The sequence below is a fragment of the Schistocerca nitens genome, chromosome 7 (assembly GCF_023898315.1).
Source record: "Schistocerca nitens isolate TAMUIC-IGC-003100 chromosome 7, iqSchNite1.1, whole genome shotgun sequence".
In the NCBI taxonomy this organism is placed as follows: domain Eukaryota; kingdom Metazoa; phylum Arthropoda; class Insecta; order Orthoptera; family Acrididae; genus Schistocerca; species Schistocerca nitens.
Genome location: NC_064620.1, coordinates 58,146,840 through 58,161,265, shown reverse-complemented (window position 1 = coordinate 58,161,265; position 14,426 = coordinate 58,146,840). Strand labels below are relative to the sequence as shown.

Below are 14,426 nucleotides of genomic sequence, written 5' to 3'. Positions count from 1 at the left end.
GCAGATTAAAACTGTGTGCCCGACCGAGACTCGAACTCGGGACCTTTGCCTTTCGCTGGCAAGTGCTCTACCAACTGAGCTACCGAAGCACGACTCACGCCCGGTACTCACAGCTTCACTTCTGCCAGTACCTCGTCTCCTACCTTCCAAACTTTACAGAAGCTCTCCTGCGAAACTTGCAGAACTAGCACTCCTGAAAGAAAGGATATTGCGGAGACATGGCTTAGCCACAGCATGGGGGATGTTTCCAGAATGAGATTTTCACTCTGCAGCGGAGTGTGCGCTGATATGAAACTTCCTGGCAGATTAAAACTGTGTGCCCGACCGAGACTCGAACTCGGGACCTCTGCTTTTCGCGGGCAAGTGCTCTACCAACTGAGCTACCGAAGCACGACTCACGCCCGGTACTCACAGCTTCACTTCTGCCAGTACCTCGTCTCCTACCTTCCAAACTTTACAGAAGCTCTCCTGCGAAACTTGCAGAACTAGCACTCCTGAAAGAAAGGATATTGCGGAGACATGGCTTAGCCACAGCATGGGGGATGTTTCCAGAATGAGATTTTCACTCTGCAGCGGAGTGTGCGCTGATATGAAACTTCCTGGCAGATTAAAACTGTGTGCCCGACCGAGACTCGAACTCGGGACCGCTGCTTTTCGCGGGCAAGTGCTCTACCATCTGAGCTACCGAAGCACGACTCACGCTCGGTACTCACAGCTTCACTTCTGCCAGTACCTCGTCTCCTACCTTCCAAACTTTACAGAAGCTCTCCTGCGAAACTTGCAGAACTAGCACTCCTGAAAGAAAGGATATTGCGGAGACATGGCTTAGCCACAGCATGGGGGATGTTTCCAGAATGAGATTTTCACTCTGCAGCGGAGTGTGCGCTGATATGAAACTTCCTGGCAGATTAAAACTGTGTGCCCGACCGAGACTCGAACTCGGGACCTCTGCTTTTCGCGGGCAAGTGCTCTACCATCTGAGCTACCGAAGCACGACTCACGCTCGGTACTCACAGCTTTACTTCTGCCAGTACCTCGTCTCCTACCTTCCAAACTTTACAGAAGCTCTCCTGCGAAACTTGCAGAACTAGCACTCCTGAAAGAAAGGATATTGCGGAGACATGGCTTAGCCACAGCATGGGGGATGTTTCCAGAATGAGATTTTCACTCTGCAGCGGAGTGTGCGCTGATATGAAACTTCCTGGCAGATTAAAACTGTGTGCCCGACCGAGACTCGAACTCGGGACCTTTGCCTTTCGCTGGCAAGTGCTCTACCAACTGAGCTACCGAAGCACGACTCACGCCCGGTACTCACAGCTTCACTTCTGCCAGTACCTCGTCTCCTACCTTCCAAACTTTACAGAAGCTCTCCTGCGAAACTTGCAGAACTAGCACTCCTGAAAGAAAGGATATTGCGGAGACATGGCTTAGCCACAGCATGGGGGATGTTTCCAGAATGAGATTTTCACTCTGCAGCGGAGTGTGCGCTGATATGAAACTTCCTGGCAGATTAAAACTGTGTGCCCGACCGAGACTCGAACTCGGGACCTTTGCCTTTCGCTGGCAAGTGCTCTACCAACTGAGCTACCGAAGCACGACTCACGCCCGGTACTCACAGCTTCACTTCTGCCAGTACCTCGTCTCCTACCTTCCAAACTTTACAGAAGCTCTCCTGCGAAACTTGCAGAACTAGCACTCCTGAAAGAAAGGATATTGCGGAGACATGGCTTAGCCACAGCATGGGGGATGTTTCCAGAATGAGATTTTCACTCTGCAGCGGAGTGTGCGCTGATATGAAACTTCCTGGCAGATTAAAACTGTGTGCCCGACCGAGACTCGAACTCGGGACCTTTGCCTTTCGCTGGCAAGTGCTCTACCAACTGAGCTACCGAAGCACGACTCACGCCCGGTACTCACAGCTTCACTTCTGCCAGTACCTCGTCTCCTACCTTCCAAACTTTACAGAAGCTCTCCTGCGAAACTTGCAGAACTAGCACTCCTGAAAGAAAGGATATTGCGGAGACATGGCTTAGCCACAGCATGGGGGATGTTTCCAGAATGAGATTTTCACTCTGCAGCGGAGTGTGCGCTGATATGAAACTTCCTGGCAGATTAAAACTGTGTGCCCGACCGAGACTCGAACTCGGGACCTTTGCCTTTCGCTGGCAAGTGCTCTACCAACTGAGCTACCGAAGCACGACTCACGCCCGGTACTCACAGCTTCACTTCTGCCAGTACCTCGTCTCCTACCTTCCAAACTTTACAGAAGCTCTCCTGCGAAACTTGCAGAACTAGCACTCCTGAAAGAAAGGATATTGCGGAGACATGGCTTAGCCACAGCATGGGGGATGTTTCCAGAATGAGATTTTCACTCTGCAGCGGAGTGTGCGCTGATATGAAACTTCCTGGCAGATTAAAACTGTGTGCCCGACCGAGACTCGAACTCGGGACCTCTGCTTTTCGCGGGCAAGTGCTCTACCATCTGAGCTACCGAAGCACGACTCACGCTCGGTACTCACAGCTTCACTTCTGCCAGTACCTCGTCTCCTACCTTCCAAACTTTACAGAAGCTCTCCTGCGAAACTTGCAGAACTAGCACTCCTGAAAGAAAGGATATTGCGGAGACATGGCTTAGCCACAGCATGGGGGATGTTTCCAGAATGAGATTTTCACTCTGCAGCGGAGTGTGCGCTGATATGAAACTTCCTGGCAGATTAAAACTGTGTGCACGACCGAGACTCGAACTCGGGACCTCTGCTTTTCGCGGGCAAGTGCTCTACCATCTGAGCTACCGAAGCACGACTCACGCTCGGTACTCACAGCTTTACTTCTGCCAGTACCTCGTCTCCTACCTTCCAAACTTTACAGAAGCTCTCCTGCGAAACTTGCAGAACTAGCACTCCTGAAAGAAAGGATATTGCGGAGACATGGCTTAGCCACAGCATGGGGGATGTTTCCAGAATGAGATTTTCACTCTGCAGCGGAGTGTGCGCTGATATGAAACTTCCTGGCAGATTAAAACTGTGTGCCCGACCGAGACTCGAACTCGGGACCTTTGCCTTTCGCTGGCAAGTGCTCTACCAACTGAGCTACCGAAGCACGACTCACGCCCGGTACTCACAGCTTCACTTCTGCCAGTACCTCGTCTCCTACCTTCCAAACTTTACAGAAGCTCTCCTGCGAAACTTGCAGAACTAGCACTCCTGAAAGAAAGGATATTGCGGAGACATGGCTTAGCCACAGCATGGGGGATGTTTCCAGAATGAGATTTTCACTCTGCAGCGGAGTGTGCGCTGATATGAAACTTCCTGGCAGATTAAAACTGTGTGCCCGACCGAGACTCGAACTCGGGACCTTTGCCTTTCGCTGGCAAGTGCTCTACCAACTGAGCTACCGAAGCACGACTCACGCCCGGTACTCACAGCTTCACTTCTGCCAGTACCTCGTCTCCTACCTTCCAAACTTTACAGAAGCTCTCCTGCGAAACTTGCAGAACTAGCACTCCTGAAAGAAAGGATATTGCGGAGACATGGCTTAGCCACAGCATGGGGGATGTTTCCAGAATGAGATTTTCACTCTGCAGCGGAGTGTGCGCTGATATGAAACTTCCTGGCAGATTAAAACTGTGTGCCCGACCGAGACTCGAACTCGGGACCTCTGCTTGTCGCGGGCAAGTGCTCTACCATCTGAGCTACCGAAGCACGACTCACGCTCGGTACTCACAGCTTTACTTCTGCCAGTACCTCGTCTCCTACCTTCCAAACTTTACAGAAGCTCTCCTGCGAAACTTGCAGAACTAGCACTCCTGAAAGAAAGGATATTGCGGAGACATGGCTTAGCCACAGCATGGGGGATGTTTCCAGAATGAGATTTTCACTCTGCAGCGGAGTGTGCGCTGATATGAAACTTCCTGGCAGATTAAAACTGTGTGCCCGACCGAGACTCGAACTCGGGACCTTTGCCTTTCGCTGGCAAGTGCTCTACCAACTGAGCTACCGAAGCACGACTCACGCCCGGTACTCACAGCTTCACTTCTGCCAGTACCTCGTCTCCTACCTTCCAAACTTTACAGAAGCTCTCCTGCGAAACTTGCAGAACTAGCACTCCTGAAAGAAAGGATATTGCGGAGACATGGCTTAGCCACAGCATGGGGGATGTTTCCAGAATGAGATTTTCACTCTGCAGCGGAGTGTGCGCTGATATGAAACTTCCTGGCAGATTAAAACTGTGTGCCCGACCGAGACTCGAACTCGGGACCTTTGCCTTTCGCTGGCAAGTGCTCTACCAACTGAGCTACCGAAGCACGACTCACGCCCGGTACTCACAGCTTCACTTCTGCCAGTACCTCGTCTCCTACCTTCCAAACTTTACAGAAGCTCTCCTGCGAAACTTGCAGAACTAGCACTCCTGAAAGAAAGGATATTGCGGAGACATGGCTTAGCCACAGCATGGGGGATGTTTCCAGAATGAGATTTTCACTCTGCAGCGGAGTGTGCGCTGATATGAAACTTCCTGGCAGATTAAAACTGTGTGCCCGACCGAGACTCGAACTCGGGACCTTTGCCTTTCGCTGGCAAGTGCTCTACCAACTGAGCTACCGAAGCACGACTCACGCCCGGTACTCACAGCTTCACTTCTGCCAGTACCTCGTCTCCTACCTTCCAAACTTTACAGAAGCTCTCCTGCGAAACTTGCAGAACTAGCACTCCTGAAAGAAAGGATATTGCGGAGACATGGCTTAGCCACAGCATGGGGGATGTTTCCAGAATGAGATTTTCACTCTGCAGCGGAGTGTGCGCTGATATGAAACTTCCTGGCAGATTAAAACTGTGTGCCCGACCGAGACTCGAACTCGGGACCTTTGCCTTTCGCTGGCAAGTGCTCTACCAACTGAGCTACCGAAGCACGACTCACGCCCGGTACTCACAGCTTCACTTCTGCCAGTACCTCGTCTCCTACCTTCCAAACTTTACAGAAGCTCTCCTGCGAAACTTGCAGAACTAGCACTCCTGAAAGAAAGGATATTGCGGAGACATGGCTTAGCCACAGCATGGGGGATGTTTCCAAAATGAGATTTTCACTCTGCAGCGGAGTGTGCGCTGATATGAAACTTCCTGGCAGATTAAAACTGTGTGCCCGACCGAGACTCGAACTCGGGACCTTTGCCTTTCGCTGGCAAGTGCTCTACCAACTGAGCTACCGAAGCACGACTCACGCCCGGTACTCACAGCTTCACTTCTGCCAGTACCTCGTCTCCTACCTTCCAAACTTTACAGAAGCTCTCCTGCGAAACTTGCAGAACTAGCACTCCTGAAAGAAAGGATATTGCGGAGACATGGCTTAGCCACAGCATGGGGGATGTTTCCAGAATGAGATTTTCACTCTGCAGCGGAGTGTGCGCTGATATGAAACTTCCTGGCAGATTAAAACTGTGTGCCCGACCGAGACTCGAACTCGGGACCGCTGCTTTTCGCGGGCAAGTGCTCTACCATCTGAGCTACCGAAGCACGACTCACGCTCGGTACTCACAGCTTCACTTCTGCCAGTACCTCGTCTCCTACCTTCCAAACATTACAGAAGCTCTCCTGCGAAACTTGCAGAACTAGCACTCCTGAAAGAAAGGATATTGCGGAGACATGGCTTAGCCACAGCATGGGGGATGTTTCCAGAATGAGATTTTCACTCTGCAGCGGAGTGTGCGCTGATATGAAACTTCCTGGCAGATTAAAACTGTGTGCCCGACCGAGACTCGAACTCGGGACCTCTGCTTTTCGCGGGCAAGTGCTCTACCATCTGAGCTACCGAAGCACGACTCACGCTCGGTACTCACAGCTTTACTTCTGCCAGTACCTCGTCTCCTACCTTCCAAACTTTACAGAAGCTCTCCTGCGAAACTTGCAGAACTAGCACTCCTGAAAGAAAGGATATTGCGGAGACATGGCTTAGCCACAGCATGGGGGATGTTTCCAGAATGAGATTTTCACTCTGCAGCGGAGTGTGCGCTGATATGAAACTTCCTGGCAGATTAAAACTGTGTGCCCGACCGAGACTCGAACTCGGGACCTTTGCCTTTCGCTGGCAAGTGCTCTACCAACTGAGCTACCGAAGCACGACTCACGCCCGGTACTCACAGCTTCACTTCTGCCAGTACCTCGTCTCCTACCTTCCAAACTTTACAGAAGCTCTCCTGCGAAACTTGCAGAACTAGCACTCCTGAAAGAAAGGATATTGCGGAGACATGGCTTAGCCACAGCATGGGGGATGTTTCCAGAATGAGATTTTCACTCTGCAGCGGAGTGTGCGCTGATATGAAACTTCCTGGCAGATTAAAACTGTGTGCCCGACCGAGACTCGAACTCGGGACCTTTGCCTTTCGCTGGCAAGTGCTCTACCAACTGAGCTACCGAAGCACGACTCACGCCCGGTACTCACAGCTTCACTTCTGCCAGTACCTCGTCTCCTACCTTCCAAACTTTACAGAAGCTCTCCTGCGAAACTTGCAGAACTAGCACTCCTGAAAGAAAGGATATTGCGGAGACATGGCTTAGCCACAGCATGGGGGATGTTTCCAGAATGAGATTTTCACTCTGCAGCGGAGTGTGCGCTGATATGAAACTTCCTGGCAGATTAAAACTGTGTGCCCGACCGAGACTCGAACTCGGGACCTTTGCCTTTCGCTGGCAAGTGCTCTACCAACTGAGCTACCGAAGCACGACTCACGCCCGGTACTCACAGCTTCACTTCTGCCAGTACCTCGTCTCCTACCTTCCAAACTTTACAGAAGCTCTCCTGCGAAACTTGCAGAACTAGCACTCCTGAAAGAAAGGATATTGCGGAGACATGGCTTAGCCACAGCATGGGGGATGTTTCCAGAATGAGATTTTCACTCTGCAGCGGAGTGTGCGCTGATATGAAACTTCCTGGCAGATTAAAACTGTGTGCCCGACCGAGACTCGAACTCGGGACCTTTGCCTTTCGCTGGCAAGTGCTCTACCAACTGAGCTACCGAAGCACGACTCACGCCCGGTACTCACAGCTTCACTTCTGCCAGTACCTCGTCTCCTACCTTCCAAACTTTACAGAAGCTCTCCTGCGAAACTTGCAGAACTAGCACTCCTGAAAGAAAGGATATTGCGGAGACATGGCTTAGCCACAGCATGGGGGATGTTTCCAGAATGAGATTTTCACTCTGCAGCGGAGTGTGCGCTGATATGAAACTTCCTGGCAGATTAAAACTGTGTGCCCGACCGAGACTCGAACTCGGGACCTCTGCTTTTCGCGGGCAAGTGCTCTACCATCTGAGCTACCGAAGCACGACTCACGCTCGGTACTCACAGCTTTACTTCTGCCAGTACCTCGTCTCCTACCTTCCAAACTTTACAGAAGCTCTCCTGCGAAACTTGCAGAACTAGCACTCCTGAAAGAAAGGATATTGCGGAGACATGGCTTAGCCACAGCATGGGGGATGTTTCCAGAATGAGATTTTCACTCTGCAGCGGAGTGTGCGCTGATATGAAACTTCCTGGCAGATTAAAACTGTGTGCCCGACCGAGACTCGAACTCGGGACCTTTGCCTTTCGCTGGCAAGTGCTCTACCAACTGAGCTACCGAAGCACGACTCACGCCCGGTACTCAAAGCTTCACTTCTGCCAGTACCTCGTCTCCTACCTTCCAAACTTTACAGAAGCTCTCCTGCGAAACTTGCAGAACTAGCACTCCTGAAAGAAAGGATATTGCGGAGACATGGCTTAGCCACAGCATGGGGGATGTTTCCAGAATGAGATTTTCACTCTGCAGCGGAGTGTGCGCTGATATGAAACTTCCTGGCAGATTAAAACTGTGTGCCCGACCGAGACTCGAACTCGGGACCTTTGCCTTTCGCTGGCAAGTGCTCTACCAACTGAGCTACCGAAGCACGACTCACGCCCGGTACTCACAGCTTCACTTCTGCCAGTACCTCGTCTCCTACCTTCCAAACTTTACAGAAGCTCTCCTGCGAAACTTGCAGAACTAGCACTCCTGAAAGAAAGGATATTGCGGAGACATGGCTTAGCCATGTGCTCGGTCGGGCACACAATTTTAATCTGCCAGGAAGTTTCATATCAGCGCACACTCCGCTGCAGAGTGAAAATCTCATTCTGGAAACATCCCCCAGGCTGTGGCTAAGCCATGTCTGCGCAATATCCTTTCTTTCAGGAGTGCTAGTTCTGCAAGTTTCGCAGGAGAGCTAAGTTGGTAGAGCACTTGCCCGCGAAAGGTAAAGGTCCCGAGTTCGAGTCTCGGTTGGGCACACAGTTTTAATCTGCCAGGAAGTTTCATATCAGCGCACACTCCGCTGCAGAGTCAAAATCTCATTCTGTGAAGTATCAGATATAGATATTTAAAATTAATATCACCTCGTTGCTACACTACTGGCCATTAAAATTTCTACACCAGGAAGAAATGCAGATGATAAACGGGTATTCATTGGACAAATATACACTCCTGGAAATGGAAAAGAGAACACATTGACACCGGTGTGTCAGACCCATCATACTTGCTCCGGACGCTGCGAGAGGGCTGTACAAGCAATGATCACACGCACGGCACAGCGGACACACCAGGACCCGCGGTGTTGGCCGTCGAATGGCGCTAGCTGCGCAGCATTTGTGCACCGCCGCCGTCAGTATCAGCCAGTTTGCCGTGGCATACGGAGCTCCATCGCAGTCTTTAACACTGGTAGCATGCCGCGACAGCGTGGACGTGAACCGTATGTGCAGTTGACGGACTTTGAGCGAGGGCGTATAGTGGGCATGCGGGAGGCCGGGTGGACGTACCGCCGAATTGCTCAACACGTGGGGCGTGAGGTCTCCACAGTACATCGATGTTGTCGCCGGTGGTCGGCGGAAGGTGCACGTGCCCGTCGACCTGGGACCGGACCGCAGCGACGCACGGATGCACGCCAAGACCGTAGGATCCTACGCAGTGCCGTAGGGGACCGCACCGCCACTTCCCAGCAAATTAGGGACACTGTTGCTCCTGGGGTATCGGCGAGGACCATTCGCAACCGTCTCCATGAAGCTGGGCTACGGTCCCGCACACCGTTAGGCCGTCTTCCGCTCACGCCCCAACATCGTGCAGCCCGCCTCCAGTGGTGTCGCGACAGGCGTGAATGGAGGGACGAATGGAGACGTGTCGTCTTCAGCGATGAGAGTCGCTTCTGCCTTGGTGCCAATGATGGTCGTATGCGTGTTTGGCGCCGTGCAGGTGAGCGCCACAATCAGGACTGCATACGACCGAGGCACACAGGGCCAACACCCGGCATCATGGTGTGGGGAGCGATCTCCTACACCGGCCGTACACCACTGGTGATCGTCGAGGGGACACTGAATAGTGCACAGTACATCCAAACCGTCATCGAAGCCATCGTTCTACCATTCCTAGACCGGCAAGGGAACTTGCTGTTCCAACAGGACAATGCACGTCCGCATGTATCCCGTGCCACCCAACGTGCTCTAGAAGGTGTAAGTCAACTACCCTGGCCAGCAAGATCTCCGGATCTGTCCCCCATTGAGCATGTTTGGGACTGGATGAAGCGTCGTCTCACGCGGTCTGCACGTCCAGCACGAACGCTGGTCCAACTGAGGCGCCAGGTGGAAATGGCATGGCAAGCCGTTCCACAGGACTACATCCAGCATCTCTACGATCGTCTCCATGGGAGAACAGCAGCCTGCATTGCTGCGAAAGGTGGATATACACTGTACTAGTGCCGACATTGTGCATGCTCTGTTGCTTGTGTCTATGTGCCTGTGGTTCTGTCAGTGTGATCATGTGATGTATCTGACCCCAGGAATGTGTCAATAAAGTTTCCCCTTCCTGGGACAATGAATTCACGGTGTTCTTATTTCAATTTCCAGGAGTGTATTGTACTAGAACTGACAAGGGATTACATTTTCACGCAATTTGGGTGCATAGATCCTGAGAAATCAGTACCAAGAACATACACCTCTGGCCTTAATAACGGCCTTGATAGCCTGGGCATTGAGTCAAACAGAGTTTGGATGGTGTGTACAGGTACAGCTGCCCATGCAGCTTCAACATGATACCACAGTTCATCAAGAGTAGTGACTGGTGTATTGTGACGAGCCAGTTGCTCGGCCACCATTGACCAGACGTTTCCAATCGGTGAGAGATCTGGAGAATGTGCTGGCCAGGGCAGCAGTCGAACGTTTTCTGTACCCAGAAAGGCCCGTACACTACCTGCAACATGCGGTCGTACATTATCCTGCTGAAATGTAGGGTTTCGCAGGGATCGAATGAAGGGTAGAGCCACGGGTCGTAACACATCTGAAATGTAACGTCCACTATCCAAAGTGCCATCAATGCGAACAAGAGGTGACCGAGACGTGTAACCAATGGCACCCCATACCATCACGCCGGGTGGTATGCCAGTATGGCGATGACGAATACAATCGTCCAATGTGCGTTCACCGCGATGTCGCCAAACACGGATGCGACCATCATGATGCTGTAAACAGAACCTGGATTCATCAGAAAAATGACGTATTGCCATTCGTGCACCTAGGTTCGTCGTTGAGTACACCATCACAGGCGGTCCTGTCTGTGATGCAGCGTCAAGGGTAACCGCAGGCATGGTCTCCGAGCTGATAGTCCATGCTGCTGCAAACGTCGTCGAACTGTTGATGCAGATGGTTGTTGTCTTGCAAACGTCCCCATCTGTTGACTCAGGGATCGATACGTGGCTGCACGATCCGTTACAGCCATGCGGATAAGATGCTGAAATCTCGACTGCTAGTGGTACGAGGCCGTTGGGATCCAGCACGGCGTTCCGTATTACCCTCCTGAACCCAGCAATGTCGCGATACGGTAAATCGCTAAAGGCTACAATCCGAGCTTTATCAAAGTCTGAAACGTGATGGTACGCATTTCTCCTCCTTACACTAGGCATCACAACAACGTTTCACCAGGTAACGCCGGTCAACTGCTGTTTGTGTATGAGAAATCGATTGGAAACTTTCCTCATGTCATCACGTCATAGGTGTCGCCACCGGTGCCAACCTTGTGTGAATGCTGTGAAAAGCTAATCATTTGCATATCACAGCATCTTCTTCCTGTCGGTTAAATTTCGCATCTGTAGAACGTTATCTTCGTGGTGTAGCAATTTTAATGGCCAGTAGTGTATTTCGTTAAACCGTATGCAGGGTAATTTCTTTTCATGGGCCATTGATGTAGTGCATTCACCAGTCTTTGCAGTGTGTATAGAGTTTTATCCACGGCTTCGCTTGCACATACGATGGCACAGATATTTGATACACCGTCTACGAAAGGGTCGTTAGGGACGAAGTATAAACTCGGATTTGGGAAGTATGGGAAAGGAAATTGGGTGTGTTTTTTCAAATAAACCATCCTGTCGGCGATTTGAACGACCATCGTCCTATAAAGGAGTCCGGTGTGTTACCACTGCGTCGTCTCACTCGGTCAGAGATTAGAGCAGTGTCGTCCGAATTGATATTGCCATCGTGTGATATTACGCTGATGAGCAATAACGTAATGTGACCATTGTCCATCGCATCACTGAATGTGGCCTGGTGGCACTGTGGCCACGTGACACAGTAAGGAAAGTATACAGAATGTCTCGTAAATGCTGCGACTAACTTCGAGGGATTGTGAAGGGTACCCTGAGGCACAAATCAAAGGTAGGAACCCATGTGCGGAAACGTCACACAGCGACGCTACAGAGCATCGATGTTACAGGTGCCGGTACCTGTCATTAAGCAGCAAACATGACTTGGTACGCTGACGGACCATAGAGGGGAAGTCTCGGAATGTTGTTTCCTATTCAGTGATCGCAGCTGATCGTCACCATCGCCAATGGAGAAGATGGAGCTAGCTGCTGCGTTGTTTCCTGTGGCTGGGATGCTCCATTGTCCCCGGAGATGTCAGTTTAGGACACGGGTTTCCATCCACGGTTACTTTTTCCTGGAACCCTTTGAAACCTCCATTTTTTCGGTATTGAGAAGAGAAATAAACTTCAGATGGAGACCTATGTCCGAAAGTGTCATCTAACAAGGCAACAGAGCAGTGCATTTATAGGAGACGTGGCCTGTCTATGAAGCACTTAGCTCCATCTTCTCCACTGGTGAACATTGCAATCAGTCGCGATAACTGAATAACGCCTGCAGTTCGTCAGTGTACAGAGCCATGTTTGCTGCCGAAGGGTTGGGCTAGCGATACGTACCAGCGCATATAACTTCAACTCTCTGTAACGTCGTTGGATGACATTTCCGGACATAGATCCCTGTCCTTGATGTGTTCCTTAAGATACCCTTGACAATCCTTCCAAGTGCTTCTCAAGATTTGTGGAACACCCTGTATACGTGTGGCAGAGATGAATGGGGAATCATTTTAGTGCCAATACTAACGCGAATTCTTTACAGACGAATGGAAAAACTGGTAGAAGCGGACCTCGGGGAAGATCAGTTTGGATTCCGTGGAAATGTTGGAACACGTGAGGCAATACTAACCTTACGACTTATCTTAGAAGAAAGATTAAGAAAAGGCAAACCTACGTTTCTAGCATTTGTAGACTTAGAGAAAGCTTTTGACAACGTTAAGTGGAATACTCTCTTTCAAATTCTGAAGGTGGCAGGGGTAAAATACAGGGAGCGAAAGGCTATTTACAATTTGTACAGAAACCAGATTGCAGTTATAAGAGTCGAGGGACATGAAAGGGAAGCAGTGGTTGGGAAAGGAGTGAGACAGGGTTGTAGCCTCTCCCCGATGTTATTCAATCTGTATATTGAGCAAGCAGTAAAGGAAACAAAAGAAAAATTCGGAGTAGGTATTAAAATTCATGGAGAAGAAGTAAAAACTTTGAGGTTCGCCGATGACATTGTAATTCTGTCAGAGACAGCAAAGGACTTGGAAGAGCAGTTGAACGGAATGGACAGTGTCTTGAAAGGAGGATATAAGATGAACATCAACAAAAGCAAAACGAGGATAATGGATTGTAGTCAAATTAAATCGGGTGATGCTGCGGGGGTTAGATTAGGAAATGAGACACTTAAAGTAGTAAAGTTTTGCTATTTAGGGAGCAAAATAACTGATGATGGTCGAAGTAGAGAGGATATAAAATGTAGACTGGCAATGGCAAGGAAAGCGTTTCTGAAGAAGAGAAATTTGTTAACATCGAGTATAGATTTAAGTGTCAGGAAGTCGTTTCTGAAAGTATTTGTATGGAGTGTAGGTAGCCATGTATGGAAGTGAAACATGGACGATAACCAGTTTGGACAAGAAGAGAATAGAAGCTTTCGAAATGTGGTGCTACAGAAGAATGCTGAAGATAAGGTGGGTAGATCACGTAACTAATGAGGAGGTATTGAATAGGATTGGGGAGAAGAGAAGTTTGTGGCACAACTTGACTAGAAGAAGGGATCGGTTGGTAGGACATGTTTTGAGGCATCCAGGGATCACAAATTTAGCATTGGAGGGCAGCGTGGAGGGTAGAAATCGTAGAGGGAGACCAAGAGATCAATACACTAAGCAGATTCAGAAGGATGTAGGTTGCAGTAGGTACTGGGAGATGAAGAAGCTTGCACAGGATAGAGTAGCATGGAGAGCTGCATCAAACCAGTCTCAGGACTGAAGACCACAACAACAACAACACGGGCAGAAGATAGAGAAATACACTGATGAGAGTGACTTTGGGGAAGGTCAGATTGTTATGCCCTCCGCCTGGGAACCAGCACCTCGGAAACTGAGAAACCGGACAGCCGTTCACATGCTACTGTCGCGAGCATCTTCAGAAAGTGGTTGAAGGACGGTTAAACGACAAGTAGGTGAAAAGGTGTTGATGTCAACGCCTCATCACAGAATGTGGAAATTAGAGGGCTACTGTCTCTGGTAAGCAAGGTAAGCAGCAATCTGTGGCAGATATGACGACATAGTGCAATGGTGACGCAGGTACAAGTGTTTTGTAGAACACCGTTCAACGTACATTGCTGAACATGAGGCTCCAAAGCAGACGACCGCCACGTGTTCTCATGTTGACCTAACGACATCGTCACTCACGACTGTAGTGGGCACGGGATCATCGACACCTAACGCAGCATCAGTGCAAATATGTCAGCTGGTCGTATGAACGACATTTCTAGTTACACCAGGTCGTGTGTGGGTACGCTGTCATGCAGGCAAATGGCTGACCGGAACATGCACCACGCTACATAAGTTTGGCGATGGGGCCAGTGTTGTGGTATGGAAAGGAGGGGCAGTCACCTAGGGTTCCATCTGGCTTTACGGTAGTAACTCAAGACACCACGTCTGCCGCGGACTGCGTGGAAATTGTGACGAACCAATTGCATCCCTTTATGTTTTATGTCTTCCTCGTAGGTTATAGCAGAATCCAGCAGGGTGTCTTGCTACAGTGG

General features: G+C 50.3%; 1 pseudogene; it reads left to right on the top strand.

Annotated features, from left to right (window-relative positions):
- The window catches only part of LOC126195359 (endoglucanase A-like), a 67,720-nt pseudogene that overhangs the window by 25,749 nt on the left and 27,545 nt on the right, over window positions 1-14,426 (top strand).